The sequence below is a fragment of the Bubalus bubalis genome, chromosome 1 (assembly GCF_019923935.1).
Source record: "Bubalus bubalis isolate 160015118507 breed Murrah chromosome 1, NDDB_SH_1, whole genome shotgun sequence".
Classification (NCBI taxonomy): Eukaryota; Metazoa; Chordata; class Mammalia; order Artiodactyla; family Bovidae; genus Bubalus; species Bubalus bubalis.
Window position 1 is genome coordinate 96,287,915 of NC_059157.1, and position 14,911 is coordinate 96,302,825.

Sequence of the window (14,911 nt, forward strand, 5' to 3'; positions counted from 1 at the left end):
CATCCAGCCATCTCATCCTCTGATGCCCTCTACTCCTTCTGTCTTCAATCTTTCCCAGCATCAGGGACTTTTCCAATGAGTTGGCTGTTTGCATCAGGTGACCAAAATACTGGAGCTTCAGCTTCAGCATCAGTCATTCCAATGAGTATTCAGGGTTGATTTCCCTTAAGCGAAACTGGTTTGATCTCCTTGCTTTCCAAGGGAATCTCAGGAGTGTTCTCTAGCACCGCAGTTCAAAGGAATCAATTCTTTGGTGCTCTGCCTTCATTACGGTCCAGCTCTCACTGGGAAGACCATAGCCTTGACTATAGGGACCTTTGTTGGCAGAGTGATGTCTCTGCTTTTCAACACACTGTCTAGGTTCGTCCTAACTTTCCTGCCAACCAGCAATCATCTTCTGATTTCATGGTTGCAGTCACCAACTGCAGCGATTTTAGAGCCCAAGAAGAAGAAATTGGTCACTGCTTCTACATTTTCCCCTTATATTTGCCATAAAGTAATTGGGCCAGACCAGAGAAGGCAATGGCAACCCACTCCAGTACTCTTGCCTTAAAATTCCATGGATGGAGGAGCCTGGTGGACTGTTGTCTATGGGGTCTCACAGAGTCGAACACGACTAAAGTGACTTGGCAGCAGCAGCAGCAATTCAGCCAAATGCAGTGATCTTAGTTTTTATAATATTTAGTTTTAAGCCAGCGTTTTCACTCTCTTCCTTCACCGTCATCAAGAAGTTCTTCAGTTCCTGTTTGCTTTCTGCCATTTGAGTAGTATCATCAGTGTTATCTAAGGTTGTTGATGTTTCTCCCACCTATCTTGATTCCAGCTTGTAATTCATCCAGCCCTATCTTACTCTTTTCTCAATCCTGAATCAATCAGTTTTTCCATAGAGGGTTCCAACTGTTGCTTCTTGACCTGCATACAGGTTTCTCAGGAGAAAGGTAAGATGGTCTGGTACTCCCATCTCTTTTAGCGCTTTCCAGTTTGTTATGATCCACACAGTCAAGGCTTTAGCTCAGTTGATGAATGAGAGGGAATTGCTTTTCTGGAATCCCCTTGCTTTCTCTATCATCCAGTGAATGTTGGCAATTTGATATCTGGTTCCTCTGCCTTTTCTAAACCCAGCTTGAACGTCTGAAAGCTCTTAGTTCATGTAATGCTGAAGCCTAGCATGCAATATTTTAAGCATGATCTTACTAACAAGGGAGATGAGTGCAATTGTCTAAAGGTTGGAATGTCTTTTAGTACTCCCCTTCTTAGGAACTGGGATGAGGATTGGCCTTTTCCAGCCCTATGGACACTGCTGGGTCTTCTATATTTTCTGACATATTGAGTGCAACACTTTGATAGCATCATCTTTTAGAATTTTGAATAGCTCTACTGGAATTTGTTAGAAAAGACCTAACTTCTGGGAAAAATTGAAGGCAGGAGGACAAGGGGATGACAGAGGGTGAGATGGTTGGATGGCATCTCTGACTCAGTGGATCTGAGTTTGAGCAAGATCTGGGAGATGGTGAAGGCAGGGATGCCTGGCATACTGCAGTCCTTGGGGTCACAAAGAGTTGGACACAATGAGTGACTGAACAACAACAGCAACTGGAATTCCATTGTATCCACTAGCTTTATTGACAGCAGTACTTCCTAAGGCCCACTTGACTTCAGACTCCGGAATGCCTGGCTCTGGGAGACTGACCACACAGTCGTGGTTATTTGGTTCATTAAGATCTTTTTTGTACAATTCTTCTGTGTATTCTTTCCATCTCTTCTTGATCTCTTCTGCTTCTACTAGGTCTCTACCATTTCTCTCTTTTATTATGCCCATCTTTGGTCAAAATGTTCCTTTGACATTTCCAAGTGTCCTGAAGAGATCTCTAGTCTTTATCCTTCTGTTGTTTTCCTCTATTTTTAATGTATTATTCATTACAGAAATCTTTCTTTTCTCTCCTTGCTATTCTTTGGAACTCTGCATTTAGTTGGGCGTACATTTCCATTTCTCCCTTGCTTTTCACTTCTCTTCTTTCGTCTGCTATTTGTAAAGCCTCCTTAGATAACCACTTTGCCTTCTTGCCTTTCTTTGGGATGGTTTTTTTTGCTGCCTCCTGTACAATCTTATGGACCTCCATCCATAGTTCGTCAGGCACATTGTTTACTAGATTGAATCCCTTCAATCTATTTGTCGCCTCTACTGTATATCCATAGGGGATTTGATTTAGGTCGTACCTGGCTGGCCTAGTGGTTTTTCCTGCTTTTTTTAGTTTAAGCCTGAATTTTGCTATGAGAAACTGATGATCTGAGCCACAGTCAGGTCCAGGTCTTGTTTTTTTCTGACTGTATATAGCTTCTCCATCTTTGGATACAAAGAATTATTATGATTATTTTGATTTTGGTATTGACAATTTGGTGACATCCATGTGTAAAATTATCTCTTGTGTTGTTGAAAAAGGGTATTTTCCATGACTAGTGCATTCTCTTGGCAGAATTTATTTCTTTATAACCATATCATTGTTGTTTGTAGGAAAGGAGATATGACACTGATAAATACATTTTAACCAAGTTAAAAAGGTAGTTTATTAAGTAAATTTACCAGGTAGTAAGGTCATCTATGGATGTCTACCCAACACGCCAGGTAGATGTCAGCAACAAAAAGGAGGCAGAAAGATGGAGAAGAAAGCCAACAAGTAAGAATTCCACCACCTTTAAGGATATTCCTCAAGCAAGTTTCTCATTATATCAACTTCTCTAGATAAGAGAGTACACCATCTTTCTTTCTAGTCAGCAGAATCAATTGTTCAAGCAAATAGAGAACATCTACAGTTCAGAGGTACTTTTTAGTAAGACTTTCCTAAAGATAAATGATGAGGAAGCTGGCCTTAACCAGATTGGACAGATACACATTCCAGAGCCTACTGCTATATGCCCCCATGGCCATTCCTCCATATTCTCCCAAACAACAATACACTGAGATAGGAGAAAGACAAACTGTGGTGCAACAAATGTCTCCCTATTGGCCTAGAGATATGAGCCCTTGTTCTGCTTCTGCCAATTAATATCTCTGTGCCTTTGGACAAGTCCACCAAATCAGTTATGTCATCTAAAACAGATGAGTCATTAAATAAGGTTCAAGCTTACTCAAGCTTTTAATGATTTGCAATAAGTGAAGTCCGTCTTTAGTAATGTTAGCTGTTGATTCTGTGCCATTTTCTTTCATTAAAAAAACAAAGGAATTTATTCTCTTCAAGGGATAACCTCTCTTTAATTCTGTCTAATGAAATTCAGTTTGATATAACAAATACTGAGATTTTGTTAAGTGCCAGTAGGCACTAAGATAAACTCCTTTTGAAGATAAACAAAGCCTCAGCTAATAGCTCTAATAGAAGAAATAGATAATTAAACATACATTTTACAATGAAGTGTGATAAGGGCTCTAGTAGGTAAAGAGAGATGACAAAAATTACTTAAGAAAGAGCCTCAAACTTTTAAAAACCTACTCCTTGGAAAATCTGAAGCACATTCACTTTAATGAGAAAATTTCTCCTAATAATTTAAAGATTGTTCCAATAGAAAGAAGAGAATATTTACTGATTTTAGGCATTAGCTAGCCCATAGGTGGACCAGACATTTCCAGGCTCTTGATGTCACCATAATCTAGATGGTCACTTACATGGCTTACTTGGCATGTGGCAGGATCTATCAAGACTCTCCATGTGGTTGGAGGAGGTCATCAAGAGGACATGATCTCAAGTTGACCTAAGAGCTGAACTTGGGCAATCAAAGACTCCTCACTCCTCTCATGATTTTGGAATGATGTTTGCACAACTGGAGTCATTTTCAAGGATGCAGCCTTGAGAGAACAAGGTGGTGTTGAGACCATCTGGGACTAGTTCCAGATTTCAACCAGCAAAGCTCCAGCAATTGGCAAACCAGCCCAGGAGACTGAATAAATGGGTCTTGAAAGAAGAGGCATCCAAGGGGAAGTCCAGGTTAGCCATCGACTTCTGTGTAGGGAGAGGATACCCATATGTTAGATGCTTATAGATCACCATGTGACTGTGAGTGATGCCCTAAAAAGCTGTCCGGTTTAATATGCTTGTGTAAGGAACTGTTGGAGAAGGCAATGGCACCCCACTCCAGTACTCTTGACTGAAAAATCCCACGGACAGAGGAGCCTGGTAGGCTGCAGTCCATGGGGTCGCTGGGAGTCGGACAGGACTGAGCGACTTCACTTTCACTTTTCACTTTCATGCATTGGAGAAGGAAACGGCAACCCACTCCAGTGTTCTTGCCTGGAGAATCCCAGGGACGGGGGAGCCTGGTGGGCTGCAGTCTATGGGGTCGCACAGAGTCGGACACGACTGAAGCGACTTAGCAGTAGCAGCAGCAAGGAACTGTACAGAGCACACTGAGGCAAAGAAGAGAAATGAACAGTTACTATGCTAGGCTAGCCTTGTTGGATGCCCAACTAGAAGCTGAAGCTCAAGTTAGAAAGTTAGAAGAAGCGCTGAGATTAGAAAGGGACAGGCAGTGTCCACTGCTCTGCTAGCTTGGGGCTGGCAGACAAGGTGGGAGAGCAGGATAAGAAATCGGAGAACTTCGGGCGCCATTCTACAAAGCTAGGAGGGTGCGAATGGCCCTGGATGAAAGTCCCAGTGTTTGTGACAAAATCTAATTGGAGCACTAATAGGAGGAATCCTTGGGAATGAGGAGAGCAAGAGAAGGAGGACATTATGGTGATTGACAGAAATGGACGAAACACCTGCTGCCGTCTGACTCCTAATGTACAGGAAAGGCAAAAGCACAGTAACCACAACCCCCAGCTGGTGGGCAGCACCCCCAGGAAGTGTTCATGAGGAAAGGATTTACTCCTCCTGAGCTTATTGAACTAGCTGCCGAGTTCCAGGAAAGGGCCAGGGAAAGTATCCAGGCCTGGTTAGTGCAACTCTGAGGTATAGGGTGGAGTGGAATTTCACTGACTGGGCAGGGAAAATGAGCAACATCACTACACACCCTGCCTTCTGTCAGTGCCTGTGTGGTGATCAGAGGGTTTAAGGTACCCATTCTTTTGCAGACTGGGTTATTCTAGCTACAGGGAGGCTTAGCCCAATAAGGGGGATCTCCCTGGGCATATGGGACTCTGGATATCCATAGAGGAAGTATGACAAATTCTTAGGGATCTGGGAATAAGACAGGCCTTCTAAGCTTCTGCTTTTGAAGGCTCTGCTCCTGTCACATTCGCCATGGGAGTGAAAGCCAGATCCTCCAGCCCGCCCTCAGCACCTGGCGTGGAGCATCGATGTCCATGCTGAGCAGCTGTGGGACAAGACATTTATAATGTTAGACAATTCACTGCTGATCCAGGAGAAACTGCAAACTGACAAATCCTGGGAACAGGTTTGAGCTGTGGGAAAGGCCCAGGAGAGAAATGGGAGTGAAAAAACCAAAATGCTATCCCAACAGTCTGTACCGGAATTGGTAAAACTAACCCAGAAACAAATGTGGTTTGACCTTATTGCTGCTGGAACCATATCCAAAAAGACACACTAACAACCCATTGCTGTGTTGGTCAGAAGAGGAAAGCCTTAAAATCTGAACAACAGTACAGACCTGCTCAACCTCCCTCTCCAGTCCTACTTAGGGTGGGTGTCTCCACAGCCCAGGTATAGGATGCAGGCCAAGACTGCCTCCAGGTGAAGGGTATGAGAGGTGATTGGATGCCTCATGTTGAGCTCACTATTCACTTTTTATGTTGTTTAGTTGCTAAGTCATGTCCGACTCTTCTGCAATCTCATAGGCTGTAGCCACCAGGCTCCTCTGTGCATTGAATTTCCCAGGCAATAATATTGGAGTGGGTTGCCATCTACTTCTCTAGGGCATATTCCAAACTGAGGGATCCAACCCATGTCTCCTGTGTCTCTTGCAGTGGCAGGCAGATTCTTTACCACTGGGTTACCCAAGAAGCCCTTCGCTATTCCCTGGCCTCTCAGGAATAAGCAAAAGCTGACAGCTCTGTTGATACTGGAGCTGAACATAGGCTAAAACACGGCCACCACTTCAAAGTTTTCTGGCCCTCTCAGTACCATCAGTGATTACACACAGTAAGTGGTTGTAGTTAGGAAGGTCCCTTTGACACTGCAAATTCTCTCCCACAAGAATACTAGTTTTTTTTTTTTTTTTTCCAATACCAGAGAACATTCCAGGCATTGAAATCCTACAAGGTCAATCTCTGCCAACCTCTATCATGAATTCTGCCTCTGGGTTAGAGTAATCAAACCAGAGCTGAGCAGAAACACCAATGGGGAACAAGTATGTCTACCTACCACTCCCATGAAGAGTGACTGTCAAAGAAAATAAATTGCCTGGGGTCATAAGGAAACAGGAGAAACTCTGCAAGAACTGCATGGAGTGTGCATTGTAAATTCTGCCCATAGTGCTTTCAAGAGCCCAGTATGGCTGGTAAAAAGCCAGATAACTCATGGCTGATGACCATGGGCTACGGAGAACTGAACAAGATAGTGCACCCATCCATGTGGCTGTGCCCAACAATGCCACCATCGTAGATGGCTTGGCCCCCTCATAGGAGTGCACCATGCTGTACTGAATTTAGCAAATGCTTTTTTCAGTATATCTCATATCACTGACTCACAAAATCAATTTGCACTCACAACAATGGGCGTTTCAAGTGTTTCCTCAAAGCTACCTGCCCACCAAATGTCATGGGATGGTAGCCTGAAAACTGTCCCTGATCTCTTTCCCTAACTGGTAAAATGGGCTCATTGCACTGAATCATGTTAACATGCAAAGACGCCAAAACTGCAGGACACTCTGCAGTCTCTGCCTGAATACCTATGAGGGAAAAGATGGATGATAAACCATGAAAAATGCAAGGCGCATGCACCACCATGAAGTTTGGTGGCGTCATTTTGTTGGGTAAGATGCTCATGACTTACAAGCTGTGATTGATAAGATACAAGCCTATCCAATCCCCAAGAACCTGAAAGAGGTTTCAGCTTCTGTGGGGATTTGGGAGTTTGGGAAAACTTGACTTTTTTACCTGCCACAGTGCCTCCATCACTTATACCACTTGGCTAGAAATGGGTATGTGTGGGATTGAAGATCAGAGCAGCAAGCCACGTTTCAGATGGCAAAAGTACTAGTGAAGCAGACAAATGCTCTGGGTACCTCCAGTGCAAGGTGAGCATCTGAGAAGATGTAGCTGAGACTCTGGAAGGGGTGGGCTGAGCACTGTGGCAGAGAAACAGAAGGAAAGAGCACCCCTAGAATTTTGGTCCCGGCTCTGGAAGGGGGCAGATTCTCTATATAGGGTACAGATTCTCCATAGAGCAACAGCTCCTAGCAGTGTACACAGCATTCCTCCAGGGAGAGCCCCTCATGAAGGAACAGTGTATCATGATAAGAACCCTTTCTATGAAGGGCTGGGTTGAGAATGCCTTCCACCCACTCACCTCTGCCATGGCTCATGCTCCCATGTTGACAGACTGGCCTACCTGCCACAGCATCCTGCCCACCAACCACTGTCTCTAGAAATGCAGGTTCCACTAGGCCCCATGGAACATGTAGATCCTCCTACCTTTGTTCCTGCAGAGGCCCCTGCAGCCTGTAAAGAGGGAGTGGGGGAAATGCCCACTGATGCCTGCTATACAGGTGGGTCTATTTGGAGCTGCTGTGGCTGCTAAGTCGCTTCAGTCGTGTCCAACTCTGTGCGACCCCATAGATGGCAGCCCACTAGGCTCCTCTGTCCCTGGGATTCTCCAGGCAAGAACACTGGAGTGGGTTGCCATTTCCTTCTCCAATGCATGAAAGTGAAAAGTGAAAGTGAAGTCGCTCAGTAGGGTCCAACTTTTAGCGACTCCATGGACGTGCCCGACTCTTAGCGACCCCATGGACTGCAGCCTACCAGGCTCCTCCGTCCATGGGATTTTCCAGGCAAGAGTACTGGAGTGGGTGCCATTGCCTGGACTGCAGTCACCATTCAGCCCAACACTGACACCATCTGGTTGGAAACAGGAACAATCATAGCAGTAGTGGGTTCAACGAGGTTTGGCTAAAATCACTTTTTGATGCTGGCTGTTAAATCTTTGTATTTTTTTTTTAAATAATTTACTTATTTTAATTGGAGGCCAATTACTGTACAATATTGTAGTGGTTTTTGCCATACATTGACATGAATCAGCCATGGGTGTACATTTATAACTCTTTATATTGACAATTGAGCTGTTCTAAAAGAATTAACCCTATGGCTGGCTTAGACAATGAAAACCAAGTAGTGACTGATCATGAATAAGCCATTGTGGGGTCAGGATATGTCAGAAGACTTTCGGGTTCCTCTGCAGAAACTTGAGGCAGTCCTCACTGTCTTCCATGTCTCAGTTCATAAGATGCTGACGCCCTCTGGCCACTGGGAAGTTGATTCTCTAGCTTGGGTACAAGCCCTACCAACTCTATTGCCAGGGAAGATGGACTGCCCCTGAAACAGACTGGCTTGGTTAACGCAATAACAGCATTTCCCGTTTGCTCTTAACAATCCCCAAGGCAAATGCCAAAAGAGTATAGGGCCATCTTCCAGCAAGTAAGGGGTTTGGAAATTGCTTATACTGACCACCCCCCCCTCCCCCATATAAGTTCTAAATATGCCTTTGCTTGCATGGTTACAGCATCTGGCTTAAGGCAAGCTTTCCCCTGCTGCTATGCAAACTAGGCTTCCATTCTTCATGGATTAGAGAAGCTGAGTACCATGAACAGATACCCTCATCAAATAGGCTGTGATTGAGGGTCATATTTCAAAAGTGAAGATTGGGCAAAAAGACTTGATATTGAATGGAGATTCCATCTCCCCTATGACAGGATGGGTATAAAGAAACAATGAAATATTAAAGCAGCAGATTAAATCACTAACAGGTAAAACCACTTTGGCTGGGAGAACTAAAGTACTGTCTCAGGTTTTGACACATTGAATAATCAGTCATTAGGGCTATTGTTCTATGTGCCAGATTGGCAAACCATGCCTAGAACCCAACATCTTAAAGACACAGTAGTCTCAGGAGACAGCCATTGCCCCAACTCTAAATGTGAATCAGTGTCCTATGGCTGCGAGAACACTAAGCCCCAACACACCTGGGAGAGGTATTATCTACTGAAATTTGCAATGGGATGTCCCACTGAGATGTGTGAGTTACTCTGAATTCCTGGGTGAGACAAGACTACTCAAATGCCACTGGGATCCCACTGTTTCTGCTACAAGCCAGATCTATTGAAATGCACTGTACCTGGAATACAATGTCGAAAGAGGGAGAAGGTGGGGATCCTGATCTGGCATATCCCACCCCCAGTCCATCTCCTCACTCTTGACAGCGCTGCCTTCCCCGGCCAACCTGTGTGGTATACACAACCAGGTCAGATTCCCACTGAAGGATCAGGCCACAAGTGTAATTTTTTTTGGAAAAGAAGACTATCCCATACAAGTTCCTACTAAATATTGATTTTTTTGAACTTAGACTCCTGATGTTCCTGTGGTATCTGGTCATTAGATGGGCACCTGATGGAAATGCCTTTCTACCATGGGCCTACTTGTATGCCCCGCAAAGGTAGCAATCCAGCTGCTGGATATGTGGGCAGCTGCCCTTCTCTAGCTCATCAGGACTACCATAGTTGGCATCACCACTCCAGGGAGGGGATCGGAAAGCCCGAAACCAGTAGCAAGAAAAAGCTAGGGCTTAATTCACCTGATACTACTGATACAAATCCAGAAGCCTGGCCTGTGGTATAAACTACCAATAACACTGGGTGTAGGGGTTCTTTCCGACAAACTACACAGGTAGCCCATCAAACTGCTGATGGGAAAGGTACTAAAAACATCACCAATCAGAGCCATGGGTGGCTATAGTCAAATCTGGATCTGAGATAAGTTCATGTAGCTCACCTGGAGTTAGGGATATTTGAACCCAGGTAGCTCTATGCTCGGAGAAGGCAATGGCAACCCACTCCAGTACTCTTGCCTGGAGAATCCCGTGGACGGAGGGGCCTGGTGGGCTGCAGTCCATGGGGTTGCTAAGAATCAGACACAACTGAGCGACTTCACTTTATTTTTTCACTTTCATGCATTGGAGAAGGAAATGGCAACCCACTCCAGTGTTCTTGCCTGAAGAATCCCAGGGACGGGGGAGCCTGGTGGGCTGCCGTCTATGGGGTTGCACAGAGTCAGACACGACTGAAGCGACTTAGCAGCAGCAGTAGCAGCAGCTCTATGCCGAGAACAGAAAAATCACTGTAAATGGAACCAATCCAATTGCATCAGGGATAGTGGGGTGGATATCACCAAAACTGTGCAGTCATTCTGTCATATCAAAGGAAGGTGGCTGGTTGGCACTGACTATTTGGACTGCCCAGAAATTTAATGGATAGCCCTGAACAGGAGCCAGTGGTTGTATGGCATGAATCTTTGCCATGGCTTCCACCTATATGGTTGGGTCACTGCACCCAACCTAGGCTTTCCCTAGCTACAGGGGAGAATTTATCCCAAGGTGAAAAAAAAAAAAAGCCAACTTACTTCCCCTAAAGGCTAGATGAGCATGTCCTAGTGGCTCAATCATTCGGCCACCATCTGTGTCCCTTCCACTGTGGCCTGGAACATTATACCACATGTAGAAGCCCTTTCTAAATTCACCCAGCAAACCTTAAATAATAGCTGGAAAATTCTGTTTTTATTGAACACCAGATGTCTCTAATGAGAAAAGCTGTCCTCCAAGATTCAATGGCCTTGGACATTATTACTATCTCACAAAAGGCACCAGTGCCATTATCTAAACTGATTATTATGTATTCAAATCTGATGAGTCTGCTAATGTATCATTTCCTTTAACTCACATGAAGACACAAGTGAACAACGTCCTGAGTGATCCAACTCCCAGCACAGGAGACTTAAATAAACCAGTGGTTCATGGGTAGGATCATGGGGGTTTTGGTGGAAAAAAATTACTACTTATTTTGGGAATCATTATTTTGATCTGTGTTTTGTCTTGCATGTGCTTCTATTGCTGTTGTGTTACCTACCTCCTGCTACTGATAAGTCACTTCAGTCGTGTCTGACTCTGTGCGACCCCATAGATGGCAGCCCACCAGGCTCCCCTATCCCTGGGATTCTCCAGGCAAGAACACTGGAGTGGGTTGCCATTTCCTTCTCCAATGCAGGAAAGTGAAAAGTGAAAGTGAAGTCTCTCAGTCGTGTCTGACTCTTCGTGACCCCATGGACTGCAGCCTACCAAGCTCCTCCGTCCATGGGATTTTCCAGGCAAAAGTACTGGAGTGGGTTGCCATTGCCTTCTCCGTACCTACCTCCAGAGAAGCCAGATAACCACCTAATGAAACACTTTCAAGCTAATGGGAGCCCTGGCTGACGAGTCAGGGCACATTGTAGAAGGCAGGTGTTGGAGGGAGAGTATAAGATAGTAGCCACCAGAAGTAAGGGTGGAGGGTTGGAGGAGGTCATGGAGAAAATGTGACTGACACTTGACCTGCAGGTTGGATCTGGAGAATCTGAGGCTCCTCAACCCCTACCCCTGAACTTGGAGTGTACCTTCTGTTCGCCCTTCCCACAGCTAGAGCCATTTTCAAGGACACAGCCTTGAGAAAGCAAGGTGTAGTTGAGACTATCTGGACTGAATATATGATTCAACTGGTGGATACAGAGATCTACTTATCTTGTGGTTGCCTAAGACCAGACGAGCCTTGAATATAAATTCTGTTGCTTATTAAACCTGCCACCTACTTATCCAGAGTGGGCTGCCTCTATCTATAGCTTCTCCTTGCCCTCCATACATGGGGGCCAGCTTCAGATTTCACCTGGGGAAGCTCCTAAATTTGCAAACCAACACGTGTTTTATCTTTACATTGTCCTTTTAGCCTCAGAAATATAAATACTCAGTATTATTAGAGAAAGAAACCCCTCCAATCAGTTTGTGACTTTGCCCACAAGTCCTGCAAGGAGAGCCTGTTGCAAGTGATAAATTCTTAATTTACTGTAATCTCTGTTTCAATCGGATCTGCTGCTGGAGCCTGGTGCCCAAGCTGATAGCTCCCTTATCTGCACTAACTCAGAAAATAAAAGGTGGTTAAACTGAACTGCTGCCAGTCTTCTTCCAGTCAAGCACTTCTACTTAAAAGGTCTGGAAAGGCCAGTTCACTGTCCAAACAACTATGGAGTAGAAGCTCAGCATAAGAATTTAAGGAGCGGGTGTTACAGTAGGGGGAAAGATAGAGAGAAACACTGATTTCAACTTTAAGAAAGCATAGGGCATTAAGTATCAAACTCCCTGAGCTATGTCAGAGTCCACAGCAACTGTGGTATTTGTGTCAGACAGACAGAAAATTAATAAACACCATGTTCCCTGCTGAACCGTAGTTACTATTTTACTTAAAATTGTTAGAGATTATGCTTTCTTTTCATATTTCACTAGACAGATTCTGAATTCACTTTGTTGCTTATAAGTCAAGAAGTGTTGGGTTTCTTCCTGTGTGGACTAAATAATAATGCTAAATTGCATATTCTGTCTGTTTCTCAAGCACAGGACTTACCCATACTTATTAAAACACTTCCTCCTGTTTATTCAGTAAGAATCACTGACCACTTTTTTACCTTCCCCACCAACCACTGAGAATTTGCTTACATGTCCTGCTTCTCCAAACACAGCTGGTTCACATTGAAGTGTACATCCTGGGGCTGTTGTCTACAGTTAAGTCCTGATCGGCGGTGCTAGTGGTTAAGAACCCGCCTGCCAAGGCAGGAGATGCAAAAGACATGGCTTCTGCCCCTGGGTCAGGCAGATCTCCTGGAGGAGGGCACTGCAACCCACTTCAGTATTCTTGCCTGGAGAATCCCATGGACAGAGGAGTCTGGTGGGCTATAGTCCAGAGGGTCACGAAGAGTTGGATACAACTGAAGCAACTTTGCATGCATTAGCAGTTTTGGGCTGAAGTTGTAGATGAACCTGTATATTTCTTTTATGCTTTCTTCATCCATCTCTTTTTCATTAGCTCAATAACTAGAAAGGTCTCAACAGTGTAAACAATAACCTGGCTTGGCCACATGGATTGGAGTTATGACTTATACTCAGCAATACAAGTACTCTTTTTAAGGGGTGGGTAGTGGTGGACTGAAGCCCAAGAATAAGCAGTGCTAAACAGAGTTTCTGACTCAACATTCTCCTTCAGTCAGTTTGTGGAACAAAGTTGCCTCTGAAATATGCCACCAAGAAATATGATCAGTATGCTAATGTCACGTTAGATTCCTTTAGTTTCCTCTCACTACATCATGTCTTTTTTTTACCAAAGTTCTTTTCAATTTCTGAGATATAAATAAATGGCGAGTCTTAAACTTGGGGCCCTTGAAACAATGCTTTGTTTTGAACTTGGTTTTTTAAAAAATATATTAAATCATATATCTTGGGGATAGTCCTCATGAGCACATATAGTTCTGTCTCAGCTTTTTTTTAAGTGGCCAAGTAGACTTCCATGTATGGATTCAGTTCAGTTCAGTCACTCAGTCCTGTCCGACTCTTTGAGACCCCATGAATCGCAGGACACCAGGCCTCCCTGTCCATCACCAACTCCCGGAGTTCATTCACTCACATCCATCGAGTCAGTGATGCCATCCAGCCATCTCATCCTCTGTCGTCCCCTTCTCCTCCTGCCCCCAATCCCTCCCAGCATCAGAGTCTTTTCCAATGAGTCAACTCTTCGCATGAGGTGGCCAAAATACTGGAGTTTCAGCTTTAGCATCATTCCTTCCAAAGAAATCCCAGGACTGATCTCCTTCAGAATGGACTGGTTGGATCTCCTTGCAGTCCAAGGGACTCTCAAGAGTCTTCTTCAACACCATAGTTCAAAAGCATCAATTCTTCGGCGCTCAGCCTTCTTCACAGTCCAATTCTGACATCCATACATGACCACAGGAAAAACCATAGCCTTGACTAGATGAACCTTTGTTGGCAAAGTAATGTCTCTGCTTTTGAATATGCTATCTAGGTTGGTCATAACCTTCCTTGTAAGGAGTAAGTGTCTTTTAATTTCATGGCTGCAGTCACCATCTGCAGTGATTTTGGAGCCCAAAAAATAAAGTCTGACACTGTTTCTCCATCTATTTCCCATGAAGTGATGGGACCGGATGCCATGATCTTCGTTTTCTGAATGTTGAGCTTTAAGCCAACTTTTTCACTCTCCACTTTCACTTTCATCAAAAGGCTTTTGAGTTCCTCTTCACTTTCTGCCATAAGGGTGGTGTCATCTGCATATCTGAGGTGATTGATATTTCTCCTGGCAATCTTGATTCCAGCTTGTGTTTCTTCCAGCCCAGCGTTTTGCATAATGTACTCTGCATATAAGTTAAACAAGCAGGGTGACAATATACAGCCTTGACGTACTCCTTTTCCTATTTGGAACCAGTCTGTTGTTCAATGTGCAGTTCTAACTGTTGCTTCCTGACCTGCATACAGATTTCTCAAGAGGCAGATGAGGTGGTCCGGTATTCCCATCTCTTTCAGAATTTTCCACAGTTTATTGTGATCCACACAGTCAAAGGCTTTGGCATAGTCATAAAGCAGAAATAGATGTTTTTCTGGAAGTCCTTTGCATTTTCGATGATCCAGAGGATGTTGGCGATTTGCTCTCTGGTTCCTCCGCCTTTTCTAAAACCAGCTTGAACATTAGGAAGTTCACGGTTCACATATTGCTGAAGCCTGGCTTGGAGAATTTTGAGCATTACTTTACTAGCGTGTGAGATGAGTACAACTGTGTGGTAGTTTGAGCATTCTTTGACATTACCTTTATTTGGGATTGAAATGAAAACTGACCTTTTCCAGTCCTGTGGCCACTGCTGAGTTTTCCAAATTTGCTGGCATATGGAGTG